General features: G+C 47.6%; 1 protein-coding gene across 1 annotated transcript in view; it reads left to right on the top strand.

Moving 5' to 3' along the window:
• LOC136367602 (cytoplasmic polyadenylation element-binding protein 4) overlaps positions 1-17,038 on the top strand; it is a 175,435-nt gene that overhangs the window by 146,114 nt on the left and 12,283 nt on the right. The window lies entirely within an intron of this gene.

Genomic DNA, 17,038 nt, shown 5'->3' with positions numbered 1-17,038 from the left:
GGGAGAGAGAACCAGAATTAGAGGGGAGATGAACAAACCTTCTCCTGTCATGAGAAATCCAGACACAGCAACTCCTTATCTCTATAAAGTAGCTTTGTTTGGGTTTTTTGAGGTTTTTTGAGTTGGTTGTTGTTGTTTTTTGTTTGGTTTGTTGTGGGTTTTTGGGGGGTTCTTTTCTGGAGGGGTTTTGGGTTTTGTTTTTTTTTTTAAGTCCAAGATTTTGGACAAAGATTCCACTGCCAGGGTAACTTTTTAATTTGGAGCCAATCAAACCTGTAATAAAAGCAAGCTCTGAGCACTCCATGGACTTCGCTCTTAGGATGGACTCTCCTAAGCTGCTCATTGAATTCCTCACCCTGGAAATTCAACAGGACTTTCTTTCCAAAGCCATTAACGGGTTCTTGTGCAAGACACTCCTCCTGCCCTCAATTAGCTCTTTGTGTGGGCATCGATTTATCCACAGACATGAAACCACGGCCAGAGCCCCAGATAACATCCCTGAATCCAACTCCCTTTTCACCCAGCCCAGACCTCGAAGCTGCAGATAAAAAAAACCTCCCAACTCCTGGGTGGTTCCCAGCCCTTGGCTGTCCTTTTCCTGCTTCGTGCAGTTTTGTGATTTAATTGCTTTTTCAGGCATTTGTGTTTCAGGGATATTTCTTTTTTTTTTTTTTTTTTTTTCCTTCTAACAACTCCAGTTGCTCTGGGAAGAGTCAGTTGTCATGACTCCCTGCTTTTAAGGCTTCTGCTGCCACGTTGCCTGACAAAAAGAGGAACAGAGGACCAAAGCAGACAGGGAAAAAAAAAAAAAAAAGCTTAATTATAGCCCAGACTGCCTCTCTCTCTAAGGTGAAGGGAATGTAAATTATAATTCCTGGATCCAAAAATCAAACAGAATTACTTATCTCTTGAAATCCCCGCTGATCTGGCCACTGCAGTTAAGCAACCAACCTGCTGCCTTATTATTCCAGTGACATACTGCTGCAGGAGAAACTCCCAGGCACAGCAATAAACCTGCAGAAATGCAGGAGGTGGCTCAAGATTTCCCTCATCTCCCTTTCCCAGGGAGTTTTCCGTATTTCTCTCTTCAATTAAATCATACCTGACACCTTTTCCCCCTGAATTTTTAACGAGTTGGTTTAAGGGGAGAAATATTGACCGAGTGACCCTTGGAACAGCAGAGAGTGGAGAAATTAGGACATGGCCAGAGTGCAGCAGGGAAATCCTGAATTAGGATTTCTGCCTCCTTGGACAGGTTATTTTCTGGAGACAACTGGTGGCTTCCCATTCTCCTGTTGTATTTTAGACACAGAAATCTCTGTGATTTTGATGCTGCCCTGGAGAGGGCTGGTCAATATTGCACATGGTTTGCTCACAAGGTGGAATAAATCCACGGCTTATCTGAGCCTCTCACTGCAGCAGCAATTTATAAAGCTGGAGGGACAGAGAGGTGCTCACGGCAAAAAAGACCTCACACTCCTTATTTCCCTTAAAGCCAGCTGGGTGTAGGAAAAACTGAAAGGATCAGGCCAGAAAAAGGAAAATGCAATTGAGAGGAGATACGAGGGGTCTGGAGAAGATGAACAGGAAAACAAATCTACCAAAATCTCCACTTTTTTTTTGCCTTTCCAGTGCTTGGTGGGGGTTCAGCTTTGGTGGGACCCAAAGCAAAGGCTGACACAGGGGCAGCTTGGTGTGAGGGAGGAAAACACCCCATCTGCCAGGGCTCTGAGAGAAAGCCCCAGTGCAGGGGAGCTGTGATTTCAGCCTTATTGAAGGCATTAGCAAGTGGCTGGAGAGCTCAGAGGATGGCACACACTGCACTGGGTTCCGTGACATTTCTATTGCGGGGCCGGGAACGAGGCACCCGAGGATTCAGAGGATCATAAACTGCAAACACGAAATACAGCAGGGGAGCTGCAGCCTCCAAACACACACCAACCCTCCCTGGGAGCCTTCAGCCGCCTTTTCAAAGCCACACACACAGAAAAACCCCTCAAAAACAAAAAAAACCCTCTTCAGCCTCGGGTTACAAATGAGATGAGGGAGGGAGAACTGAGGTTGTTCCCAATTTCCCCTGTGGATACAGGTGAGTCCCCATTCCTCAGCTGCCATCCCCCCTCCAGCCCATGCAGAATGATAATTAATATTCAATAAACCACCTCTGCAGTCCCTGCCAGCACCACACCTTGAGGGAACTGCCCAGCACTGCTCTGCACCCCCAGACCCTCTTTGCTTGGGGAGTGCTTTGTGTGAATGGAGCCCGGGGTGTGCCCTTTGCATGGAAAACCCTGGCCTCCATTCACACAAATCCTTCCCCTTTCCCTTTCCCTTTCCCTTTCCCTTTCCCTTCCCCTTTCCTTTCCCTTTCCCTTTCCCTTTCCCTTTCCCTTTCCCTTTCCCTTTCCCTTTCCCTTTCCCTTTCCCTTTCCCTTTCCCTTTGCTCAGCACTGCAGCTCTTTTCATGGGAGCAGATCCAGGGATTTGGGAGAAAACAAGCTTTCTGCTTTCACCCTTTACAGGATATACTTTAGAGGCGAGGGAGAAATAAGATAAGACCTTGGGGGGGGTAGAAAATCAAAGGTGTGTGGTAACTGGGCTTCTCCCCACCCTGGATTGCAAAGGATTTTCTGCACGAGGCTCCTGAGGCAGCAGCACAGGAAGGATTTGCTGCCCTTTCTCCTGCTGGGAAGATGCTCTGAACGCTGTGATTGCCTCTGGTTGGCCTGTGAGGGTCACACAGACACCTCTGAGAGGTTGAACAGGTTAAAAAACCTGACCATGGCCAGCTGTCTGCATCTCTGCGCACCCCGAGAGCTGAGGCAGGGAGTGACTGAACCCCCAGCACTAACTCTGACAGGGACATACAGCCCTGGTCCCACTCAAACCCACCCGCACTTGTGCAAAGCAAAAATCGCTGCAGAAAGGGCCAGTGATAAATATCTAGCCGTGGTCTGTGTTTCTCCCTGATTTCTTGCCTCCTCCTTCATTGCATAATTCACCTTCCCAGTGGCATTAACTGTTCCTCAGGCATCACCTCAGCAGTTTAAACATGAGGTGGGTCTGATATATTCTGCGAAGGAGCTGTGCTGCAGAGCAGACTCACAGGGAAAGATCTGATAAAACCAAAACCCCCCTCCCTTTTTTTTTCTTTTTTCCCCTCCTATCAGTCTTAGTCATTTTATTTCCAGTTCATACCTCAAAGAAAACTAGAGAATTAAATTAATTAGCTCCTGGTAATGGAGATTATCGTTTTATCTGTTTGACAGAACTCTACCCATACAAATGAGACTCTGCACCAAAACTTCTTGGCCACAGCAGAGCTTGTTGCAGCAGAGCTTGAGGCACAGAAATACCCATCAGAGGGACAGAGAGACTAAATTTATCCCTCAGGACAGCCTGGCCATGTAAAACCATCCCTTCGGCTCAGGAAATCACACAGCATCCACAAATTCCCTCGCACAGGATCAGAACCAAGGAAGGAGACAGCCTGAAGTACCGATGTTGTGTAACAACAAATGTTTCTATGGAGACTTTCCAGCCACTCTCAAAGGAAGGCAGAAATGTTGTTTCTTCCCTGCTGCTGAGCAAATTGTGGATGGAGTTTTTGGGGGGAACTGGCACCTCTGGTGTTAGCCCAGAGATGGAGCAGCCGTGGTGACACAGTTGGTGTTTCTGGGGGGAAAAACCTGATGTGGAAGAACACCAGCTCCCCAGGGCAGAGGAGATGATGGCAATCAGCCATGGTAATGCAGAGCAGGCTCTGTCACAGGAGTCTGGGGGCCTGGCAGGGAGAAGATCCAATTCTGGGTGTAATTCACTCTCACCAAGCCACAAACACAGGCCAAAACGAGTCTCAGCAAGACCTCAACCTCCTTCTGTCCATCCTTCCTTTACCAGGGGCAAAACGCCCCCATTTGATGCATCAGCGGTGGTGGGTGGGTGAAAAGCTCCTAAATGACTCAAAATTCCTCTTCACAGCTCCCCGGACCAAGCAGATGAGCAGTGGGATCACGGTGATTACAAATCCAACATCTTTGCGGGAGATCCTCCTCTGAGGAGTGGTCACCTTGCACTGCACACACACCACGACGTGGCTCCTCGCTCTCTAAGGGTCATTTTGTGTCTGGGTGGGTGGCAGGGGGCATAACCAACATGTTCCACCTCACAGCAGGGAAGGACAGCCTGGAAAAGCAGGACAAAAACGTGCAGAGAGCAGAGAGATTTTCCCTGAGATCTCCTTTGGGAAGCTGGGCTCGGTTCCACTCCAGAGCATTACAACACGATGGGGATCCTCCAGGATCCTCCAGGATCCTCCAGATGCTGCTGGAAAAAGAGAGAGAGAAAAGAGGGATGTGCAGGCCCAGGCAGAGGGGTGGGAACCTCCTGTGGATGGAGATTAAACCACATCAAACCTGTGCAAAGGGCTGCAAGGGCAGAGAGGTGTTCACACACGCGAGGCTGAAACACAGAGGGACAACTCGGCTTCACACAGAGCAAAAAGTCCCTAAACTCCCTGCCAGGGGAGTTCACACATTCCTAGCCCCCTGCCCCTCTCCAGTTTGGTTTTCACAGGTAGGTTTGAGCTTGCCCAGCCCCACAGCATGAAGTGGACAAGACCCAGAACACTCTGCTGGGTGTCAAACTCGGGGCTGTAAAGCACAGCCTTAAAACCAGATCAGCCTCCATTCAAACATATCAGAAAAAAACATTTCCAGACGGACTCCTGACCCCCGTTTTGCTGCTCCTGGGAGTCACACAGCTGCAGCTCAGGGTTTTTTTTCTGTTTTGCTGGGTGGCAGAACCCAGAGTGCTTACCCAGCCAGTTCCTGGTGCTGAGGAACACTCCATCTTCACGACAACTCTGGTTTCTCTCTGTGCCACCATACGTTTATGTACATTAACCTTGTGCTAAATCCCAAAGGCTGGAAGCAACCACCTAAATCATGCTAATTAAGACAAATTACTGGAGTGCTCTGAAGAACGCTGGGAAATGCATTTTGCTGCACGGCACAATAATGAGAACAAAGCTCCATTCCATAACGCTGGTGAGTTTGCTTATTTCCACCCCTTTATTTTCTCTGGTCTTTTCTGGTTTCCAAAAATAAAATATAAAAAAAAATCTCTTCCTCGCCCTTCAAGGATAAAATTGAAATTAATTCCCCCCCAGCAAGACCTCAAAGGAAGTTCATCCTGACTGGAAGCTGCCGTTCAGGAAAATTCAATGGAGCAAATCCATCCCCAAGGTAGAACACCTGAGTTCTGCAGAGCCACACCATGAGGAGCACAGCCCAGGCTGGGGAGAGGTGAATTCTCCTGAATTTCCTGACCTCTGTGCTTCCCTGGCACCATAAATAGGCTCCAAAGAGGCAGGAGCAAAGAGGCATCTCCCTGGGATGAAGACAACCTCCTTCCCCACCAGATTTGTTTCAGCAGCTTCTTGGTGACCTCTCCATGAGGGGATTTGGTGGTGGGAAGAAGGCAGGGATTCAGGAATGATGCAATACCAGCACAGCAGGGCCCTGCTGTTCTGGTTCCACTGCTTCAGGGGCTTATAAAAAATTAACTCTAAATTTGCATGTGCAAATGTCCCCAGTGACGAGGCTGCAGCAGCAGGACCTTGGAGACAAAGCCCACACCAATTCCACCTCTTTGTGCTGCCAGGAAAAAGGAAACTTCCCATTCCAGCCTTGCTGAGCAGTACCTCAGCCTAAAACCATTAAATGAAGGGAAAAGAGCAGCATGAAGGGGAGACACACCTAAGCTTTCCACATGGAATTATTAACAGGATGGCAAAGAGGATATAAAGGGTCCCTGCATACAGCAGAAATTAATTTAATTAATTTCCCCTTAGAAAAGGAGCCTCTCATCATACTCCTACATCACCTTTTTCTCTCTGCCACATAAACTTGGAGTTGCTGCTCTGGAAGTGAACACTTTTTTCTCAATCGCTGAGAGAAACATCTCTAAATTACCATCAGAAAGAAGATAATGGAGGCTGACTGCTCCCTGAAAGTAAATTTTTGAGTTCTCTTTTCCTGAGCAGGAGCTAAACAGTGTCTAGTGATGTTCATTAAGCAGTCAGCATCCTCCTCTGAAGAGCTGACGTCAGTTTGCAGCCCAGGACCTGCAATTATCATCCCCGTTGAAGTGGATGCTGCCTAGTTACAGCACGCTGGGAAGGCTGGAAGGATCTGCCTCACACCAGCTGCCCTCCCTGGAAAAAAATTTAAAGTGGGAGGGAGAAAACGAGAACCAGACAAATCTACTCTGTTTTGACCTTGGGGGAAAAAAAAAAAAATTTTCCTTGGGTGGTTTTCCCCCCACGCCGTGCCACCCCTCACTGTGTTTGTCCCTTCTTTGCTTGCAGGAAGGCGAGTGAGTGATGCAGTCAATTTGAAGTCAGTTTAGATAAGGATCTGAACTTCTGGGTCTGAACTCCAGACCTCAGGAGTGTTTCAAACCCCAGCTCATCAATACACACAGTAAAAAAAAAAAAAAAAAAAAAAAAAAAAAAAAAAAAAAAAAAAAGCTTTTCCTCTGCCAGAAAAACGCCCAGCAAAACTCTTTGCTGTCTTCAGCAGTGTCAGGATGGGAATGGAATTCCAGGAGCAGTCTGGGGGTGAATTGGCAAAGAAGACTCTGAAGGTGACCATGTAAACTCCATCTCCTCAAGTTTTCTACCATTAAATCCAGGGGCTTTAATCCCAACTGGGTAAAACCACAGGATTAAAGTGTCACCCTCCTTTTGCACGTGGCCTGTTCAATAAACCAGTTGCCCCAAAGGAGCTTGTAGGATGGAGCAGTGAGAGATGACAAAATAAATTGGTTTATAGGTGCTGGGGGTGGAGGTTTGGCATGAACATTGGATCAGAGGCTGGTGATGGCTTTTACCTTCCACCTTGCATGAGCTCAGCCATCCTTCTTGTGTGACACTTCCCACTAAGGACTCCCATTTGTTTGATGAATATCTAAACTCCATCAGACATTGCTGCTCTTGTTGTTTTCTAACCATCTCCTTAACATTTTGTTGCTATTAACTTCAATAAATTACAGCCTGGTATTTGCATTCATGGCACTGAGCCATCCATCACGTAAGATTTTTTTTTTTTTTTTTTTTGGCTTGTTTTTTTCTGAGAGAACCACAATTATCCACCTCCTGCGAGGACTTCATTTCCTACCTATTCTGCATTTTGCACCTTTAGGGAGGCATGAATTTAAATCAAAGTATTGTTAGGGCAGAGGGGTGTTGTCTCCTTTTCTCCCTCTGCTTTCTCTCCCAGCAAACCCCACAAACATCACAAAGAGCATCGGAAAATGCTGGAAATTTAAGAGGTAGAAATCAGAGAATAGTCCAGTTCCTGAGTTCTCTGCCTAATGCTGCAGGATTTCTTGGGAGGATGATCAAAGATACCTGAGCAATGGAGGTGCCAAAGGACATCTAATGTTAAAAATCCCTCTGGACATCTCATGGCTGACCCACAGTTTGATATATCGTGTCAGACACGTCCCCCCCCCGTGTTTCAGACTCAGCAGAGATGACACGAATCACTTAATTCCCCATTGAAATGCAGAATCTGCTGGGTGGAAGGCAGGATATGGATTTTCTTTCAGGGCATTTCATGAAATGAAATAAAGAAGAACTCAGTAAAGCCCTGAAATTACAGGTGGAGTGCAACAATGTGGGATGCAGGCTGGCCAGGACAATTTATTGCTGGAAATCGTGCTCTGGGGGGGACTGGGTTTGCTTTGACAGGACCTTGGCTTCATGAGCCAGCCCAGGGACAAAGAAGGATGGAAAGAAATGCTGATTTTCTGGCACTGGGAGAACCAGGGCAGCTTTTACCCGGCTCAGTCTGAGAACTGCAATCAGTGAAGTGGGGCTGAGTCATCCTCTCACATCCCGCGGATCATCAGGAGGTCACCTAATTAAACACACACTGACCAAGTTCTGTGATGGGACCTGGCCTAAAACACCCAAACCCCAGCAAGAAATTCCTTCTCAGAACACTACATCATGGAGAACAGCCTGGCAGAGCTGATTTGATTTCCTGGCAGGTTATTTCCAGCCCGCATCACCTCGGTGAGCTGCTCCACAGCACATCCCTGTGCCAGGCTGCTGCTGCCAAAATCCAGGTGACAGTCACCTGGGGTGGCAAAGGTTCTGCTGGGCTGATTCCTCATTTTCTGCACAGCCCCTTGCTGTGTCCTTCCCTCGCCACGGGTCACTCGCTGTTGGAAGGTCACAGAGCTCAGCAGAAAGGATTGGGACCTGAACAAGAGGGTTTGGGATCTGAGCAAGAGGGTTTAATCCTGGCCAGGGGGGTCTGGGGTCTGTCCAGGGGGTTGGAGACCCTGGCACAGAGCCCAGGGAGATACAGTCTTTGACTTCAGCCCGTGGAAAAAGCTTCCAACACTGAGAGAAGGATTACGAGTCACAAAGGTGTGACAGACAGTAGTGTGGTGTGTCATAGGGTGGAAAATTTTGTAGTTTTGGGTATTTAGAATATAGGTACAGGGGAGACAAGATGGAGGAATTGGGGTGGTGCCCTGGGTTCTTCTCCCCTGGCCTCCATCTCCTGGTGATGGTGGCACAAAGGAGTTTCAGGGGGTTGGGTCAGAGCAGAGGTGACCCTGTCAGTACAGGTGACAGTAAATAACACAAAATAATTATCTGTATCAGGGGACAGGGACCTCCCATGGAGGGGGAGCCGTCCTGTGTCCCAGCAGAGAACAGACCTTGGCTGGGCACAGAGAACATGGTGAGAGAAGAATTAATGAACAACGTGAGAAACCAAGAAAAAAACAAGACCTTGAAGACTCGGTTCACTCTGGTCTCTGGCTCAGGCCTCTCAGAGAGCAAAAGACTCTCTGGAACCACCACCAGAATCTGGGGTGAGCCAAGAGAACCAGACCCGAGAACTCTCAGCCCTGCTCAGACAGAGCTGGCACTGCCAGGAGCCGCCCAGGCTGTGCCAGCTCAGGTCTACAGACTGCCACTGCTCTGAGCTGGGCACATCTCGAGGCTCCCCAGGATGATTTGTGCTGTGTCCAGGCACGTTTCTGTGCCGACAGGATGGGTGATGGACTGTGGGGAGGCTGAGCTCAGTGATTCTGTAAGAGATGGCCCAAGTGTCACACCCACCGTGTGCCTGAGTGCCACCGAGGTGGCCCAGGAGAACCTGGGGACTTGGGGAGCTGCTGTGCCCCCTCAGCTCCTGAGGACAGCCAGCCCCTGACTCTGATGGACGGCCCAAAAGGGTGAGTTGGGCTGAGCCTGGTGCTGAGCAGCCTCTGATGGGCGCCAAGCTGAAAGGATCACGTTCAGGCTCTGCTCCTGTGCCCCCTGCCCAGCTCCCAGGGGGACACAACCTCATCTCAGGCTGCTTCACACACAGAGGGCGCCGAGGAGGGATGGAGCAGCGGTGGGTGGTGTCACCTCACCCCAGAGAGATGGCATCTGCCTCGATTTACCCCAATCATAGATAAAAAATGAGATTTACGGCTCCTCGCAGCCCAAAGCACTCCCTTTCTGTGCCAGACACTTCTGCTCCTCCCCAGGAGTTTGCTGTGATGCTCTGGAAAGCAGAGAGCTGAGCTCGGGGTGCTCTTTCCATCCACAAACCCGGGAAGTGCCGTGGATCAATTCCACTGTGACTGTGAAGTGCAAGCACAAGGAGCTGACTGCAAATCCAAACAAATCTCCTCCTGCAAAACCCTCCAACGAAACAATCGAGGTTTTTATCCCAACTCCAGAGCTCCAGACACCAGCAGAGCCATGAGGCCAGTGAGGACCAGAATGTTCATCCTGCCAGGAGCCTTCTGCAGGCACAAGGACACTGAGTGACAAGGGCTGAGCCCTGAGAGCCAGCAGGGCCTGAGGGTGCCCTCAAGTCACATTTCCTATCCCAGGGAGGTCCCTCCATGCCCCTCACACACAAACAACCTTCCAAGTATTGTCCTAAAACTGCAGATTTCAGAGCTTTCCCTCTCCTTTGTCACCAGAGTTCACAAAAATGCCAAAACTGTTGTAATAATTCAGTTGCTATTCCGCCCTCCCCATTTATCCTTAATTTACAGCTTCCTCCACTTGCATTCTTATTTCAATCTTTTTTATCCCTCCAGCTTCAGAATGTTTTCCAGCTTTTGTATCTCTTCTTTTTTATTTGATCATCATCTTCCTGTTCTATATTTGTGCTTGCAAACAGACACCTGCGTGCACACCCACACTGCCTGACTCAATCTTTGTTTTGTTTTCTGGGTTCATTTTGCACTTTCATTTGTCTCTCACCTTTCTCCTGTCCCTCTTCATTTATCCTTTTTGTCGCTGGAGACTGAATTTTGCTGCTGCTTTAACCTGTGGTTCCTGTCTCTGCTATCTCAGAGCCTCCTGTCTCCCAAAAACTTCTTTAACTCCACAGATTTCCCTTTATTCCTTCTTTGCTCCCCTCTGTGATCCAAGAACAGCAACTTCTCTACCTCACCATGTTCGTATTTCTGAGGCCACACCACACTGATGCCCCTCTCAGCTGTCCTAACAACACATTAGAAATTCAGTGAAAGTAATCCTGGAATATCCTGAGCTGGAAAGGACCCACAGGGATGATCCAAGCCCAGCTCCTGACCCTGCTCAGACCCCCAAAGTCCCACTCTGGACATCCCTGGCAGTTCTTTCCCAGCTCTCCTGGAGCTCTGGCAGCCTCATGCCCATTCCCTGGGGAGCCTGGGCAGTGCCAGCACCCTCTGGGGGAAGAACCTTCCCCAAAATCCAGCCTAAACCTACCCAAGCAATCCTTCTGTGGGTATTAGCAGAGATTTCTGTGCCTTTCTGTGCTGCTCAGCACCAGCGTGGAGGAAGACAAGCTGTGAAACTTGCCCTTCCATCACCCTCATTTCCACGAGTCCTTGCAGGGTAAAAGAGCAGCTGATATTAAAATGTCCCGTTCACTTCCACTTGCCATTCAGCTGCATAGCAACCACAGACTACCTTTGGCAGACTTACTGAACTATTTTTAGTTCAATTACTTGTTCCCCTGACTCAGACTGCAGGGTCTGAGCTTACCTTTCATGCAATATGTGCAAATGAACCTCCTTGCTTGCACTCGTCCTGACCCGTGCAGCTCATTACCAGGAAATTATTTTAGGGACTGAGATACAAACTTCTATATTTGCCCCTCATGTCTGACAGATTTTTCAGGCTAATTTTGTTCTCTTCTAGCTTTCATAGCCCTAAGCTTTATGGTATTCATATCCTTGTCATCTACTTGGGTGACAGAACTACCTGCAGGTGGATTTACCAGCTTGAGGAATGGCTTCTAGCAGGGAAAGCAAACCACGATGTGCCAGCACAGTAAATCTGTAAATCTGAGAGGGGAAGGCAGCAGGAGGTCTGTTGATCACTTTTTGGGGGGCTGAAATAAAGCTTTTCTCCAGGCCTGCTGCAGGAACTCCAAGTGTGGGTAAGGGGAGGAGTAGGAGCAAAGCCACAACAGCCTCTGAACCGTGCCCAGAGCAGGATCTGCTCCTGGTGCTGGATCAGAGGCTGAGGAGAGGACATGGATTTCAGCTTAAATTATCCCCCATGTTCTCGTTTCACTGAATGCCAAGGCATTTCATGGCAAAAGCTGCCCACCCAAAGCTGGCACCACAGACCCAGGCTCCTCTCCAGCTTTATTTGCAGGATTCCTGTTTGCTCTCTCACCTCAGTGACCGCCCCTGTGGTGAATGTCAAACTTCAGCAGGATGAGCTGAGAGCACAGATTGGTGACAAAACCAAGCCTGACAGATATTTGCACATGATTTTGACTTGTGAATAATCTGCGTGGATATTCCAGAATGAAAGCACATGAAGGAAACCCAACCTGATTTGGAAGCACTGATGTGCCAACATTAATTCTCAGCTCACGTGAATGGCCTCCATCAAAGACTCTTCCCAATACTGAGGTGTGAATCTCCTCCAAGGAAAAAAAACTCTGGACTGCTCAGCTCTCCCCCAGAAATCAAATATCCACCCCAAACAATCATCAGGGAATCTCAGAATGGTTTGGGTTGGGAGGGGCCATAAAACCCATCTCATTCCACCCCTTGCCGTGGGCAGGGACACCTTCCACCATCCCAGGCTGCTCAGAGCTCCACCCAGCCTGGTTTCCTTCAGGTACTGGATCATTATCTTCAGTGACAACTGGGTGTCTTTATAAAAGTGCATTAAATGATTCATTTTAGTGTCAACTCTTAGGATTCTCCACCCCTCAGTAAGATCCCCTGTGCCTGGTTAGCTGGTCGTCTCCTGGTTATCCTCTTTAGCACTAACACCCTTCATAATCATGTTCTCTCCTTTTCCCTGCTCAGTGGATTGAATTATGGTTTTGCCTCTTTAGTGCTGTCCCTTCCCTTTGTGCTCTTGCACATTTAATCCTTCAGAAATCCCCATTTCCTCTTCCAAGTTGAACGGCTGATGAAACGAGGATCTGTTCATGTGAAGCCTTTCCTCTCAGGGGACACCAAACTCCAGACCCTCATTTGTGCTCCACAGCTGCCCTCTCCAGCTGCTGGTTTAAGCCACTAAACTGGAATGATCTCCCTGATGCTGGAACCTCCCATCTCCTGGCTTTCTCCTCAGGAGCTCACTGAACCACGAAGATGTTTGGCTTCCCTGGGAGCAAATCATTTTGTCCACCCCTTTGCAGGGCTGAAATGATCTGAGCAGGGAGAAGAAGGTGCCTGAAAGCTGGAGGGAATAAACGCTGAGCTGGGAGCAGCAGGGAGAGGGAGAAGGATATAAAAAATCCTCTGTGGTGTGCAAGGAGCAGGGACTGAGAGGAAAAGTCTGGTCTTGGTTCTGCCTCTGCCCTGCTGGAACCTGATCCTTGGGCTCCCTCCCCTTCCTTTCCAGAGGAGAAACCACCTTTCCCTGTGCCTGTATTGTAATCATTCAAACATCACCAAATCTGTAGAATTCAAAGGAAACTCTTCCCGGATCCTTTCCCCCAGATCTCAGAAATGTCAAAGTGAGTGTCTCTTGTTTTTTAAGGTGGTTATCCAAACCAAGTCCCTCTGGAAGGCCATTCCCCCCTTTTATCTCCATTAACCACAGAGAGAAACCACATGAAAACGGGTGATAAATCATCATATGGCTGAAATTGGGTGGGAGAAACCTCAGTGAGGAAGGAAAGGAAAGGAAAGGAAAGGAAAGGAAAGGAAAGGAAAGGAAAGGAAAGGAAGGGAAAGGAAAGGAAAGGAAAGGAAAGGAAAGGAAAGGAAAGGAAAGGAAAGGAAAGGAAAGGAAAGGAAAGGAAAGGAAAGGAAAGGAAAGGAAAGGAAAGGAAAGGAAAGGAAAAGGAAAGGAAAAGGAAAGGAAAGGAAAGGAAAGGAAAGGAAAGGAAAGGAAAGGAAAGGAAAGGAAAGGAAAGGAAAGGAAAGGAAAGGAAAGGAAAGGAAAGGAAAGGAAAGGAAAGGAAAGGAAAGGAAAGGAAAGGAAAGGAAAGGAAAGGAAAGGAAAGGAAAGGAAAGGAAAGGAAAGGAAAGGAAAGGAAAGGAAAGGAAAGGAAAGGAAAGGAAAGGAAAGGAAAGGAAAGGAAAGGAAAGGAAAGGAAAGGAAAGGAAAGGAAAGGAAAGGAAAGGAAAGGAAAGGAAAGGAAAGGAAAGGAAAGGAAAGGAAAGGAAAGGAAAGGAAAGGAAAGGAAAGGAAAGGAAAGGAAAGGAAAGGAAAGGAAAGGAAAGGAAAGGAAAGGAAAGGAAAGGAAAGGAAAGGAAAGGAAAAACAGAAAGGAAAGAAAAAAGGAAAGGAAAGGAAAGGAAAGGAAAGGAAAGGAAAGGAAAAGGAAAGGAAAGGAAAGGAAAGGAAAGGAGGAAGGAAAGCCAAAGCTGGAGGCTGTTCCATGTGGCTATTGTCAAATTTCAGGGCATTTTCCCTCTGTGGGTTGGATTTACTGCACAGATGCAGGGGTTTGTATGAAATAATATATTTATGTAGTACACACCATTTAATTTTAAGTAGGTGCTGTTTACAAAAACATTGGTGCAGAGGAAAGTTTCCTTGGCTTGGGGGGTATGCTTTTGCAGAGTGGCCTCTGATTTTCTCATGATAACTTTTCTGCTCTAATATTTAGCAGTCTGTTAGATCAATGTCGCATGTGGAAATAGTAGTGCAGGTTTTGATAATAAATCCTGTTTTTTTCAGGTATCTTTCTTCAGTATCCCCACTCTTTCCATTATCATTCTCCTTCTGGGAAGGTACTGAGGAAGACCATCTTTTTGCCAAAAGAAGCCTCTCTTTTCATCCTCCCTACCAGTTCTGGAACTAAAATAAAACAAAATAAAACGTTAATGCTGATGGCTGATAATGGCTGATAATGACTTCTTAAACTGCAATAACAAAAATATTCCAGACCATTCAGATTAAAATTGCTGAAGTTACATTGCTACTAAAGGGAAAAAATAATCTGTTCCTGGAAGAAAATCTATGCTTTTCTCTGTTCCAGGAAAGGATGATTTCTTCTGGGGTTTTGTGAGCATGAAAACAGAGCATTTTGCAGCTTCCAAGCATTTTATCAGCCTGGGAAACCAACAGAGGCGAGTGACCCACAGCTCAACTGTCCTGAAAGCCACAAACTCCCCAGCTGAGGACACCGAATTTGTCATTAATGTTTGCCCAGCATGACCTGAACCAGCAGAGCTCTGCAGAAAAAGGCTCCAGAGGTGAGTTTTGGGAATTTTCAGTCATTTCTACCTGTAGGAAACCTGATTCCCCTCAGTGAGTGGGGTGGATTCCCCACAGGGGTGAGGAGGAGAGGGAAGCACTCCCGGGGGTTTGCTCACCTTTGGACACCAATTTAAACCTGGGAAAGTCTCCTTTTCCCCAGGTAACGCCCACAGAAAGCAGCTCCTTGACAAATGCAGACCCAATGCCTCAATTTTTGCTCGTGCCAGGGAAAGATTTGGCTGAATTTAAGTAAACAAAGGCCACTGAAAAGCTGCTTTATGAATCTGCAGTCAGCTAAAAATGCAGACGTAGCATAAGACTCCTCAAGTGTGATTTTCTTTATTTCTCCTAGAAAAAGCAGCTTAGGGTTTCTACAGTTCCCAGTTGTGTCTGAAGCATCCTCACACTCACGCGGTCTTCCTTCTCAAAGCAGCCCTTAAGCTTTCCAAGTGCTCTTATTTTTATCCCAAAATAAGAGAAAGAGGGAGATTTACACCGGGTTCAACCTTTAATTCCTAGATAAAAGGCTTCTTTCCCCCCCTTTTCTTTCTTAACCCTTAATTCTTTCTTGCCATTATTCTCTCCTTCTGCTCCTCAGCCCAAGCCAGAGGCATTTAAATCCTGCCCGGTTGCTTGGCGGGCAAATTTCAGCCTTTGTTTTGTTTTCCCTGGAGTTGTGGTATTTGTTTTTAACCATAGCGTTTCCTGCTGGCATCAAGGGAAGGTGTGAATCCTGTCCTGTCCAATTGCTGCTCCTTTCTTTCAGCCCAGAAAGGGTCCCAGAGATGCCCTGGAGCTGGATGGGGAACCTCTCTCCCAGTCCCTTCCAGCATCCTCCAGCTCTGACTCAGCTCCCAGCCACCTTTTGCCCCTCTTCCAGAGAAAAAATTACCTACAGTATACGGTGGAAAATGTAGGAGTTTTTTTGTTTTCCCCTGGTTTTTTTCTTGTTTTATTTTTTGAAAGCAGCCCGAAGATCCAAAGCCACCACCCATTACATGTTGCTGCCTCGGGTTGGTAAAGAGCGGTTTGCCCTCAGAGATGCCGCAAGAAAACGCTTCACCCAAGGGCTTGTTCAGGCAGACTTTTAGGGTTGGGGGTTATGTAGAAGTGATTCCAGGCAGATATTGATGATTTCAGAATGGTGCTGGCCACACCTGGACTGAGCCATGAGGCCTCTCTGCCTTTCCTGAGGTGAATGGAGCTACAGAGACTTCAGATAAAAGATAATGGAGAGAGCACAGAGGCAAACAAAGCCTAAAGGCTGGGAAACCTGATCTTGAGCAGAAGATTAAAGTGCAGAAAGGGAAAAAAAGAAATTCAGGCTTCAAATATAGAAGCGAGCTGCAAATGGACAAAGGAATTGACAGTGCATTTGTATTTGGGCTGGCTAGGACAAGAATTAGCTCAAATTCCTGCAGGATGTTGAGGATCAGGCTTTAGGAGAAGCTTTCAGTGTTTGGTAAAGCTGCAGAGAAGACTTCCAGCAGGGGCTGTGGAGGATTCTCTGCTGAACCCCTTCAGCAACAGGCAAACAGAACCTGCCAGTGCTGAGGCAGAGCTAATCCTGCTCTGAGGCAGGAGGATGGATTATGTCATCATTTCAGACTCTTTCCAGCCCTGTGTGATTATCAGATCCAACATGCAAATTTAGGTGAATACATGTTTCCATTATCCGTGTTCTCCCCCCCACCACACTCCCCCAGGCTTTTCCATCTTACAGATCTCTTAATCTTTTTTTTTTTTATCCCTGACCTTTCCTCTTCCCTTCTAAAAAAAGTTCTCTGCCCAAACTGCCTGATTGCTGCCACCTTCCTCCTAGACAAAAAAAAAAAAAAAAAAAAAAAAAAAAAAAAAAATTGCCTTTTTTAAACACGGTCCAGATCTCGATTGCAGTTCAAGACCCTCCAAACAGACCCCAGAAAACTCCTCCCCAGGCTGGAAGCAGAATAAATCCTGGCAGAAGCTCCCCGTGGACCCTCGTGTGCAGCCAAGGAAAAGCTCCATCCCTGTGTTTCCCTCCCACATGGACACCCACATCGAGCTGCTTTTAACTCTGGGAGAGAGGAGCAGCCACCGTCAGCTGCTGGCAAAGCTGCTCCTGCTCCTGAGCGTGGAGATGAGAGGAACCCTCCTCTTCCTCTGTGATGAACTGACCTTGCCCTGCTGCCTGTCAGCTGCGAGATGGGATTTAGATAATTTCATGTGGCTCAAGAGCACAATGGAGCTGGAAGCCCAGACAACATTGCTTCTGCTCATGTGTTTGTGCAAATCTCTCTGCTGTAGCCTGGCAGCAATCTCAGCCTGCCTCACGTGCAAAGATGATACACATTTAAT

The sequence above is a fragment of the Sylvia atricapilla genome, chromosome 14 (genome assembly GCF_009819655.1).
Source record: "Sylvia atricapilla isolate bSylAtr1 chromosome 14, bSylAtr1.pri, whole genome shotgun sequence".
In the NCBI taxonomy this organism is placed as follows: Eukaryota; Metazoa; Chordata; class Aves; order Passeriformes; family Sylviidae; genus Sylvia; species Sylvia atricapilla.
Note: the sequence above shows the minus strand (reverse complement) of the source record. Positions and strands in the feature narration are given on the sequence as shown.